Genomic DNA, 12,733 nt, shown 5'->3' with positions numbered 1-12,733 from the left:
TATGGGGCAAAATATTCCAGCGAAAGGTCAAAATAAGGGGCTTGGAGTTTAAACTTGCAATCTACACTAAAAGCGCACCAAATAGTCTTAAACAACCTGCCTCACAAGTCACAAAACAGCCTGAGGCTGTGAAAACACACCACAATCAGTTCTATTTTTGAGTAGTATTCTCAAGAGAGCATAAGCATGCTTTTAAAAACCAAAAACGATTGATGAACTATACCCCTTAGGTCACGTTGAATGATTGTTTAAACTTCTATGGGCGAAATGGCAGCAACAGGTTGACTGTGAATGTTTGAGAGTTCTCAGAGTTTCTGATGCACTAGTTTGGAGTGCTTTTGCAGAGGTTCGAAGCCCTGCCTAGGGTTATGACCGACTTTAATTCCACACAGAAAATATCAGGTAATCACTGCAATACTGCAGTGCAAGTGAGTGTTATGTTCGGAGACATGAACGTGCCACATCATTATAGATCATGTGTTGTGCACTAGTTGATGCTTTCTTGACAGATGTAAGGGGACCTCGTATCTGGGGCATGGCCATTGTCCAATGCATGTTTGCATAGATATTGTCAGAGAATTCCTCTTTTGTGTATGACAGACGTGTAGAAAACCCTATGCATATAAACTGGGAGTCCTGGTCCTTAGCACACAGCTACCCGAGTACTTAGTACTGTGCCAAAGAAAGACCCTGATTCTGCTAACCCGAATTACTAGGTTATTAACCATGGACCAGTCGCAGTCTCCACTGCAAGGGATCCAGTCACTGACAACTTTATAATGCCACAGTCACCACTTTCAATTTTTCAGGATGAGTTGGGCCAGTTGATTGTCTCCATGCGTCTCCATGGGTCCACTTTGGCCAAAGAGGCGAACGGGGAAGCAAAGGTTGTCTAAAGGCAGCTGTAGAGTGAGACATACAATGCAGTCTCATCAGTTCAATATACTCACTGTAATATGTAGGCCATGAGTCTGGGTGATATCTCTTAGCAGCTTAACCTATAAAGAATCAAAACAGGGCACGAGTGTTGGTTACAGCCATAAACGAAACAGGAGAGAGTCTACAGACGAGCCACGGTAGCCCATCATTAGTTAGAATGTGGATCTATTAATGCAACCCCCAGAGTCTGCCAGGCACAATACTACTGCCCCATGGCCACTATGCTAATATTTTGCTGCCATGCCATTGTAACGTTTGTAATGCTCAACAGCACCATCTCAAAAGAAAGCTACATGAGTTTTAGGTATCTTCGTTTCAAAAAGCACGATTGTGCAGTTGTCATTCAAAACTGAACAGAGAGGTATTTCAGTGAATTAATCTGTTGTAAAATGTGCTGTCATGATATATAAACATGTATCAATCTATTCCTTTCAAAGCACTACAGTAAATGCACGAGAGCTGAATAACACAAATACCACAACTAATACACAAGGAAAATGAAGCACACATTACTAACCTATTACCTATTGGACTCACCTCATCAGAGGTTGTAAACACTATTTATGTAAATACAATTTACAATTACAACTTCTTGCATATATTTATTCTACTACAAAATCCCTGTGTGGTCTCTTCCACATATTTCTCTCTCATGAATTTACGTTGCTGCGCTTCCTAAATGGTATTTGGTATTGTATGAGCTTTGAATATGAAAGCTTTTGCAGTATTTGTCTAGTGAATTGTGTGCATTTGGTTATCTGATGGCTTTCAATCACAGCAGAATATTCTTGTCTTATTGTATTCTTCTTTTGCAAATGGTGTTTGCTTCTAGTTAACATTTGCACCAGGCCTGGCGTCTGGGTTTAGGCAATTCCATGTTAATTAGTTTGGCATAATGCCCTACAAAGGCAGTACAAAGTGAGGTTAGTAGTTAGTCCCTTGTCCCTTCATCCAAGTTTGCTTGGCTGCAGATCACAGATTCTGTTTTTACTTCAGATGAAAGTTTGTATGGTGTAGTCATCTGCTCTATTCTTTGGAGTGCTTTTCATAAGGTCTGTTCATCGTCCTTAATTGTGATGGTGGTGTCCAGGCCATGAGTTTTACAATAAGAATATTCCACAGTGAAGACAATGCAAGGTTTAAGTTGTCCAAATCCTGGTGAAACTGTATATGTGACTGTTTCTCATCGGTTCGAATTTGAAATATATTGTCTATATTACCAACAAGTATTACCAAATTCAAGAGATCTGGCTTTAATGTGCAAAAGTATGCAAACAGACAGGGACATCTTAAGGATTTTGGTGGCCCTGAGCAAAACGTATTTTGGAAGCACCTGTTAGGAACAGCTTTGAATTTATGATCCAGTTTCAGCTCTTTCATGCCCTCTTTGGCCACTGACAGTGGATAGGTACACTTGTCCAAATTCTTAATATGTTTAAATTTAATATTCAGTATAGTGACGTGTGTTTTCAATATTGTAAACCACCAGCTGTTCACCAACATTATTGCAAATAATCTCTGTGACGCCCTGGGCCAGAGACCACTTTGGTCATAAAATGTGTCTGCAAAGAGTTTGTACTTGCCTGTATTGCAGGGGCGGCTCCTCCATTAGGGCGGGGTAGCGTCACCCCCACCCCTGCCAACAGCGGCAGCTGCAAACCTTTTGCCAAAAAACAATAATAAACTGTGCTTATTATAATTTTTTGTAAAATGGCGGGACTACAGGCTGTGATGAGCACTGAGGGGGAGTGCTATGCACTCCTCCTCCGAGCGCATGAATGAGGAGCGAGCCGTCTTGTGCTGGCCAAACACACATGTGCAGCAGGCCCTCTCCAGCCCAGCAACACAGTTGCCGGGCTGGAGAGAGCACGCATAGGCTCCCAGTCTGCCTGGGAGCACCCTGGCTGGGTGCTCCCATCCAATCCTGATGCTGCTTTAAACAGCGTCAGGATTAGCCGCTGGGCAGGCTGAGAGCCTCCGCCTGCAGCCAGCAGTGAAGCGGATGGAGCGGTGTGGCGGTGATAGAGATAAGTGTTTTTTTAAAATTATTTTTAATTTAATTTTTATTTCCCTCACCCTCTGCCGCCCCACCCCTTCTGGTTGCTGTGAGCCGCGACTGCTGTATTGTCATATACAACTAGTCCTACTGGTTTTGCCAAAGCTTGTTTATTAGTGTATATTTGAAATGAGGTCTCTAGTTGACAGTAGCTTGCACCCTGTCCAAGTAGGAACCCTCCCTCTAGGGAGTCACACATCTAAGGTAACCCCTACTCACCCCCTTGGTAGCTTGGCTCAAGCAGTTAGGCTTATCTCAGAGGCAATATGTAAAGTATTTGTACACACACACACACACACAGTAACGCAGTGGAAACACCACAGAAGTACTTCACATCAGTTTCAAACATTGGCCAATGTTAATTCGGGTGAAACAAGACCAAAACGACAAAACTACAACCTGCACAAATAAAGATACACATTTTTAAAGATTAAGGCCCTCATTTCAACCTTGGCGGGCGGCGGAGGCTGCCCGCCAAGTTTGAAAAGCCAAACGGCCGCCTATGCGGCCGCAAACCCACCGGCCACATTTCAACATCCCTGTTGGGCCGTAACATTGCAGCCGGCTCCTAATGGAGCCTGCGGCAATGTGGCGGTGCGGCGGGTGCAGCAGCACCCGTCACGCTTTCCACTGTCTGCCAAGCAGACAGTGGAAATCACGATGGGGCTGTGCCTGGGGGCCCCTGCACTGCCCATGCCAAGTGCATGGGCAGTGCAGGGGCCCCGCAAGTCCCCTTACCACCAGACTTTCCTTGGCGGTGTCTACCGCCATGGACAGGCTGGCGGTAAGGGGAGTCAAAATCCCCAGGGCAGCGCTGCTAGCAGCGCTGCCCTGGCGGATTGCGACCGCCGGGACCTCCATGGCGGTAAACCGCCGATCCCGGCGATGTGCCGCCGCGGTAAAAATGTGGGATTTCATACCGCCAGCCTGTTGGCGGTACGAACGCCACTTTAAGCCTGGCGGTCGGTGACCGCCGGGGTTGAAATGAGGCCCTATATGTAGTATAATGCTTAGAAATACAATAGCTCCAACTGGGCCTACTGACAGAGTTGCTTTCATCAGTCCTGCGCCACTCACGAGGGAGCTCAGCCAGCCACAGAGTCTTGTATACCCTGGTTATAGTACCTTCGAAAACAATTACACTAAGACATTGAACAGAGACGGGGAGGTGAGGCGTCACTGGAGCCGGTGCAGCATCGGTTTCTTACTGCCACCAGGGAGGTGAGGCGTTGTTTCCTTATGGCTTCAGCGTAGGTGATGTGGTGTCGGCAGCAAGGTAATAGTTCTTTACGACAAGGCAGGGTCGATGAAGTCCAGCAGATCAAGACGTGAGGAGTTGACTTCACAGTGTTGCAAGCACACCACAGGGCCACAGGTGCTTCAGTGGAGTCGGAGTTGGGTGCCGGTAACACTGCACTCTGGACTCACGCTGTGGTGCGACTTTGGAGGTGCTGCGAAGGTGCCGGGCCTGGGTTGTAGGTCGCAGTCTTTGTACTCATCATGGACCATGGCTGCGGTGCGGGCAATGGTGCGGGGTCAGAGAAGGGCACTGGTCAAAGCCGATGCACTAGTTTCTTCCTTGTTGCACCAGAACCCACTCCCAAGGGCCTAGGAGCTGGATTTAGCACCACATGTCAAGCAGGACTCTCAGCAAGAGTGCCCAGGTTCTGGTAAGTGAAGTCTTTGATGTCCCTGAGACGTCTTAACAGGAGACAAGCTCAGTCCAAGTACCTGAACAACCTTTGGAAGCAGGATGTAGAAAGTAGAAAGCAAAGTCCTGCCGTTTCACTACCAGGACAGAACAGCAAGCAGCAGGCTAGCACAACAAAACAACAATAAGAGTGGCAGTCTCTCCTACAGCATCCAGTTCTTCCTGGCAGGATTTCTTTAGTCCAGAAGGATTCTAACTATGTAGTGTCAGAGGTCCAGTACTTTATACCCATTTCTGTCTTTAAAGCACACAAACGTCGAAGATAAGTCTCTGTAGTGCACATGACCCTGCTTTTCCCTGCCCTGGCCACAGGCGCACTCCAGGGGGTTAGAGACTGCTCTGTGTGAGGACAGGCACACCCCTATTCAGATACAAGTGTCTGCTCCTCCCACCAATCTAGCTCAGGAAGCCCCATCAGGATATGGAGGCTCACTTTGTGTGGCTGTCTAGAGTGAACGTACAAACAGCCCAACTGTCATCCTGCCCCAGGTGTGTATTCAGCAGACAGGCAGAGGCACAGAATGGCTAAGCAAAAAAATGGCCACTTTCTAAAAGTGGCATTATCAAACTCACAGTTCAAAAAACAACTTCACCAAAAGATGTATTTTTAAATTGTGAGTTCAGAGACCCCAAACTCCTTATCTCTATGTATTCCTAGTGGGAAACTACAATTAAAAGATATTTTAAGGCAATTCCCATGTTACCCTATGGGAGAGACAGTCCTTGCAATTTAAAAAAACGAAATTAGCAGTCATTATCAGGACATGTAAAAATACACCAGTACATGTCCTAACTTTTAAATACACTGGACCCTGTCCATGAGGCTGACTTGGGCCTACTTTAGGGGTGACTTACATGTAGTAAAAGGTAAGGTTTGGGCCTGGCAAGTGGGTGCACTTGCAAGGTCGAAATGGTAGTTTAAGACTGCACATACAGACACTGCACTGGCAGGCCTTAGACATGTTTGCATGGCTACTCATGTGGGTGGCTCAATCACTGCTGCAGGCCCAATAACAGCCCAGGATTTACAGGCCCTGGGCACACACCATGCACTGTACTAGGGGCATAATAATAAATCTAACATCCAAATCATGGTTTAACCACTCACCAATACAATTTAGACAGAGAGCATATGCACTTTAGCACTGGTTAGCAGTGGTAAAAGTGTCCAGAGTCCTAAAGCCAACAAAAACAGGTGAGAAAAAATAGCAGGAAGAAGGCAAAAAGTCTGGGGACAACCCTGCAAAAAATTAGCCATGTCCAACAGTGTATATCAAACACTCCAGTTTGCAAAAGTTGAACCTGACTGAAGCATGATAAAATGCTGTCTGCAGTGAAAAAAACAAAACAAAAAATGTACTGTTTTATTATTAAGTGTATTTTTGGGACGTGCATTGGTCCCTAATCTATTGGAATGCAAGTACCACATAGGAGGTGGAAAGATATAGTCAGGGCAGGGGTGTAGGTCTCGGGGGGAGGGTGTTTGGGATGTTACACCCCACTACTAAACGTATTATTTAATCAAAACTTAAGTAAAGGAGCTTTTAGTTGGGTAGGTGTCTGTTGGATTTCACGTGGGATTTTTAAATACTCATATAGACAAAAACATACACATATACATCTTTATCTATGTTTTGAAGTATTTAAAACATTGCTATTTTATAAATATTGGCCCTCATTACGACCCTGGTGGTCCGAAGACTGCCAGGGCCGCAATGGCGGTCTCACCGCCGAAGGGTCAGCAGTGAAGACCGCCAAATTACAAGTTTGGCTGAAGTCAAACCGCCAATACTCTGCCCGTCCTTCAATTTTTCTGTGGTCCGCCGGGCTGGAGGTGAGCACCTCCAGCATGGCGGACACCATAATACTGCTAGCGGCATTACGATGCTGGAGACTGCCAGCATTTTCCTGGCGGTCACACCGCCAGAGGAAACTGGCGGTCTTGCATTCTGGTAACAGGAATGAGCATTCCTGTCGCCAGGATACACTCTCACACACTTCCACATACCTGCACGCATGCACTCACACACTTCTACACACAAACAAACGCCCCTTCACCCACCCACTCGTGTCATACACCCCATTCACACTAACATACATACACAAACACCTCACTCATGCTCACATTCACTCCTTTCCCCGAGCGCATACATATATTCACACACCCCTCCCCCTGCGCCGCTTATACGCACTCCCCGTCCACTGACACACACGCACCCGCTCTTCCTGTTCACTCACTCAAACACGCACCCCCTCCCTGTCCACTTACATACACATGCACACGCATAGACGCACTCACCCCTTTCATCTGCTCAATCGCACTCACGCAATCACTCACACATGCACTCACCCCCTGCTTCCATTCACAAACACTCACCCCCCTTTCTCCCGCATTTATGACAATCACACATGCAGTCACACACGCACATATACACCCCCCTCCCCTGTCGGACGATATACTTACCTTATCTGTCGAGGAGGCCGTCTGGGAGGGACGGGTCCCGGCGCTTCCACTGCCTGCAGCGCCCTGTCATCAGGACACCGCCATGCCGTATTACAGGGCATAAAACGGCGGGCAGAATCTTTTTGGCGTGGCGGTGCTGACAGTGGAACCACCTATTCACTGCTGACTGCCAGCACGACTGTTGTCGGAATTCCGCCTGATTTTGGGTTCAATTCCAAAATCAGTCGTAATAGGGCTGGCTTAAGACCACCGGCACTGGCAGTCTTTCGGCGCCTGCAACTTTGGCGGTCTTACGAAAAGACCACCGAAAGCATAATGAGGGCCATAGTGTTTTAAGTACCCCTCACTCTCTGCACTGCTTTCCCTTTCCACTGACTCTTAACCCCCCCCCAAAGCACTGCTTCCCATATTATATGCCAGCGAGATTTCCTAAAAAAACTGAAACTTACACCCCTCCGGACTCACTGATCATCCTACGCCACTGGATACACTAAACAGCCAACAGCAAGGAAAAAGATATACACTTCTGTAGGCAGGCCAATTCTATACATATATCTTAAAGAACTTGTAACAATGGGTCAAGTTATTTACCTTACATGCCGTTAGCATCCATGGTTATCAGACAGGTGTTAATGTCCAGTTGCATATGAACAGTATTTTTCAGAGGATGGCGGTGGTGTAGTATTAAGTGAAGCCAAGTATGGTGTTTATCAGCGTGCATCTGAGACATTTAGGTTTGTGGCTTTCGGTGAATATCTCTACTGGAGCCAGGAGGACGGAGGAAATACCATCTTCAAAACCAGCAGTTATTGATTGCTTGCTCCGGGGCATTAATGCTTGTGTATAACAAAGTGCAGGTGTGAATAATTGAGGAGTGGTAATGCATCAGACATTTTGGGGCAGATTTAAGAGCCCCTTGCGCCACTTTAGCGCTGCCTTGGTGTCATCTGTTTACACTAAGACAGCGCTAAGGTGGCCTTTTCCCCACGCCATATTTCTAAAGTGCATTGCGCCATTTTGTAACCCTTTGCACTACATTATTCATGCGCATAATGTATGCAAAGAAGGTGTTCTGGTGCAAGGAGGCTGGCAAAAATGGTGCAATGAAATCTACAGCTTTCAGGAGCATTAAAACGATGCACCCTTTGTAACCAATGGCCTCCTTGCACTTTGCTCCACTAGTGTCAAAATATATGACGCTAGTGGAGCAAAGCGCCACTATAGCGTCAAACATTTTGACGCGATTGTTCCTAATACCATGATGGTGCGCCGTATCATAAATGCGGTGCACACATAGTGGCGTTAGGGGGAAGCAAGGGGGCGCAAAAAAGGTGGCGCTACATTGGATGCAGCACCACTTTTCTTAAATTCGGCCCTTTGTTCTATTTGAAGGTAACTACTCAACACTGACTGTATCTCTCCTTATGAAAGGGGAACATTTTCTAATTGCTTTATGAGATTAGCACAGAACCTTCCTGGATACCATCACCTGTTAATGGGAGAAAAGATCTAACAACTACAGCAATTAGGGTGTCGAGGTGCACTTGTAATTGTCGATCTTTATGTGCATGTTAAAATTTAAATAATTATGTGTCATTTATCATTATGTGCTGGTCTTAAATGAATGAAGTTGGTATTGCTGTTAAGGAGGAGTCAAGCTGATGCTTAGGTACATAGCTACCCATTTGTTAACTCTGCTTCAGGTTTTCCTGCCACGCTATAACCCTTGGTGTAGTATCATATTTTGATCGGGTGTGACACAAGATTATCTGATGATCCCACTATTTGGAAATATAGTAGTTCTTCAATAAACATATTTTCTCCACTTGCATAAAAACTTTGGTAGTTTGGGGGAAGAATGTAGCTGGCCAAGTAGGGTGACAATAGAGGGTCCTGGAACATAATTATGGTCCCTTGCCTCAAGAGGAAATGTGTTGTTTCACTTCACAGGTGCCATAGGAGCACCATAATGGTGGGATAGGTCGTACAGAAGTGGAGTGAAAAAGGTAGCCCCATAGGCTTGGAGGAATTTAAGGCTATCCTAAGCTTTATGGAGCAACAAATGCCTCCAAATGGTGGACTTGGCAAGTGGTAATACATTCCTCAGGGCAAAAGATGGATGTGTTGGCACTCCTTATTCCTTGAAGGGACAGTTGGCATCCCAAGCAACTGGTGATATCTGGACTTGCCCCCTCGCTTTTACATCTATTGAGATTAACCCAACCGGTGCAGTGAATAAACTTAAAACGAATATATTCCACAAGGTGTTTGTGTAAATTATAGAAGTCACTTTATAATTAAACCTGGGTATTGTTCCGATCTTCACAAGAACTAGGGATTGAAATACTGAGTACAAAAAAGAATATTTGCGGGGGGTCTGAAATGAATGAATCTTCATTTTGATGATTTTTATTTCCTTGAAATTTCCTACCTCACGAAAATGTAACCCAAGTATGGAAAAGTCCTCTGGGGGGGCAATAATGGATCCGTTGGTACTCATATTTACATAAGATCTATAGCTCTTTGCTGCCACTGCGCTACCTGTGTAGCAGTACCATTTCTCATTGATCAGCTGCAGACGTTTGCAAAACTTTGCAATATACATTCTTTTAAGTGTAGGCCCTCTGTGCCTCTGTTTGGAGCCCTTATGTTTGTCTGTGGAAGCCTGCCTTTCTGCAAAGCACTAAAATACCCGTAATAGGTGGCTGTCAGCAGCATTGTTTCTGAGTCATAGAGAGGACCAGGCATCGGAGGATTGATGGGAACATTAGTTAATACTAGTTGGAGCAAATCAATTCAAGGGTTATTTTTATTTTAGCGAGGTTATCAAATTCAAAGCAGATTTTTTTGGTACCATGTTCTGTGGATGAATTTAAAATGCCTTTCCTTTCCACAATGGCTACTACATGCACAAGTAGCACGAATGATAAAAATGCTGTTTTTCCTTCATATATTTTACAGATAGAAGACTTCAGACGAGCTGGAACAGTCCGTACCCAATAGTGAATTTTACATTTTACTTGGTCCACTTTTTTCTGAATTGTTTTATTGTTTCCCATTTCAGGTGGTGGAACATTTAAAGGGTCAAACATTCAAGAGAGGGGAAAACCATCTGTGACTGTCAAGGTGAGCAAAGAGTGCTTTAAAGACACTGCTTCTGAATGAGACCTAAAATAATATCTAAGGGCATGTGAGTTTGTGCATATTTTCGCACGAACCTTCTTACAAAGTATCTCTACAATCATAGAGACACTGGTGCAGGGCAGTTTTGTTTTCAGCAGTCACCCTTGACTGAAATCAAAACTAATTCTGCACAAAACGTTTGCTCCACGAAAAACATTTTTATAAAGGTTTAAAAAGAAATAAATATATACTGAAAGCAAACATTGTCTGCTTGCATTTTAAAATACTTGTATTAATGTGTGCAATCATGCTAAGCTAAACCGACACCTCCAGTTTCCCTTTCTCTTTCGATAGAGGTATTACTTAAACATTAATTTGCATTACTATCATATTGGTTTTACATTTTCAAGGTGTCTCAAAAATACTTCAGTTGATTTCGGTGTTGTACCTCAGAAATGACATTTGTATTGCAGAAAGATTGTTCCAGTTTTAACCTGTACCTGACAGAGATGCCCGTGCACGTCTCTTTGCTCTGATAAACAAATGCCTCCTTGTGGTCTCCACTTTTCACCTAGACGTTTCACAAGTACTAACACCAGGCCCTTGCAGCAGGTCCCTCCGGGAGTTTCACAAGTGGAGTAAAGTGTTCCACGAGTGGCCGGATCCTGCGTCTCACATAAAACGGTACATTTTATCTTCAGTTTGCCTATTCTGACTGAACAGTGGCTGAAAATAAACACTTCAACTGGGAAAGAATGCTTGCTGATCTCCTTCTCGTGTAGTACAGGCGCGTGCTGTCTCATTTTCTGTTCACAAAACAATACTGCAGGCACAAATATCAGCTGGAGGTTGCCAGGTGTCGCTACAATGACCCTTTCCTACTTTGCTTGCGCCCCCTTGCTCCCTATATTTGTCAGGACAGTGGCGGTTCATGTTAGATTTGGCTAAATTAAAATACGTTTAAACAACACTGATGAATTGGCCTTTGCTTAACCAACACACAGGCTGCTGCACTATGCTGTCACTTACCGTAACGTATGGCATGTGGTACACACACCTGGGCGGGGCCTGGTGTGGTAGCGTCAGGCACTGAAGGAGGTGGACGTTGTAGCTGAATGGCTCGGTGGACAGTCCCGCCTTACATCAGGGACATCATTGGTGCCACAGTGCGTAGCCACTAACAGTGCCAGCCTATGAGCTGGAACTGCGGTGGGGTAACCACGTGTGTTGTATCCAGTTGTCCACGCTGCCATGCATAGCAGCTCTTACTTAAATGTCAAGTAGGCCAGCCTATGACCTGGAACAGTGGTGGGGTGCCCATGTGTGTTGTATCCAGTTGTCCACGCTGCCATGCATAGCAGCTCTTACTTAAATGTCAAGTAGGCCAGCCTGTGACCTGGAACAGTGGTGGGGTGCCCATGTGTGTTGTATCCAGTTGTCCACGTTGCCATGCATAGCAGCTCTTACTTAAATGTCAAGTAGGCCAGCCTGTGACCTGGAACAGTGGTGGGGTGCCCATGTGTGTTGTATCCAGTTGTCCACGCTGCCATGCATAGCAGCTCTTACTTAAATGTCAAGTAGGCCAGCCTGTGATCTGGAACAGTGGTGGGGTGCCCATGTGTGTTGTATCCAGTTGTCCACGCTGCCATGCATAGCAGCTCTTACTTAAATGTCAAGTAGGCCAGCCTGTGACCTGGAACAGTGGTGGGGTGCCCATGTGTGTTGTATCCAGTTGTCCACGCTGCCATGCATAGCAGCTCTTACTTAAATGTCAAGTAGGCCAGCCTGTGACCTGGAACAGTGGTGGGGTGCCCATGTGTGTTGTATCCAGTTGTCCACGCTGCCATGCATAGCAGCTCTTACTTAAATGCCAAGTAGGCCAGCCTGTGACCTGGAACAGTGGTGGGGTGCCCATGTGTGTTGTATCCAGTTGTCCACGCTGCCATGCATAGCAGCTCTTACTTAAATGTCAAGTAGGCCAGCCTGTGACCTGGAACAGTGGTGGGGTGCCCATGTGTGTTGTATCCAGTTGTCCACGCTGCCATGCATAGCAGCTCTTACTTAAATGCCAAGTAGGCCGTAGGGCTGGGAAAGTGGACTGAGTTTACTGGCGAGTCAATCACTGTGGTTTACTTTTGGCACTGCAATCCGTGGATGTAGCACCATCACTGCCGTACGTAAAGCACCGAGAGTCAGTCAGCCAATCTAAAATATATGCTTTATCATGGACAAAGTTTTGTGATTGTAAATAGACCAAATAAAAAATAAAACAGTAATCATGCTATATTTTTTATGTGTGGGCCATCCCATCCCCATATAAATTCAGCCTGTAAGAGCGCACCACCAACTAAGGCTTAGGATGTCAAAACTGAACACACTAAATAATAAATGAGACCTACTGACCAATCTGGCGGGGTCAGTGACAGTGGTTTCACCTGAT

General features: G+C 45.6%; 1 protein-coding gene across 7 annotated transcripts in view; it reads left to right on the top strand.

Moving 5' to 3' along the window:
• The window catches only part of GNG2 (G protein subunit gamma 2), a 237,304-nt gene that overhangs the window by 122,153 nt on the left and 102,418 nt on the right, over positions 1–12,733 (top strand). For all 7 annotated transcript variants that reach the window (XM_069208642.1, XM_069208637.1, XM_069208640.1 and 4 more), the window contains one exon: positions 10,235–10,296. The gene's annotated coding sequence lies outside the window, so the exon portion shown is untranslated. The remainder of the gene's footprint in view (positions 1–10,234; positions 10,297–12,733) is intronic.

This window comes from Pleurodeles waltl, chromosome 9 (genome assembly GCF_031143425.1).
Source record: "Pleurodeles waltl isolate 20211129_DDA chromosome 9, aPleWal1.hap1.20221129, whole genome shotgun sequence".
NCBI lineage: Eukaryota > Metazoa > Chordata > Amphibia > Caudata > Salamandridae > Pleurodeles > Pleurodeles waltl.
The sequence above is the reverse complement of the archived record's forward strand: the minus strand, read 5'-3'. Positions and strand labels throughout refer to the sequence as shown.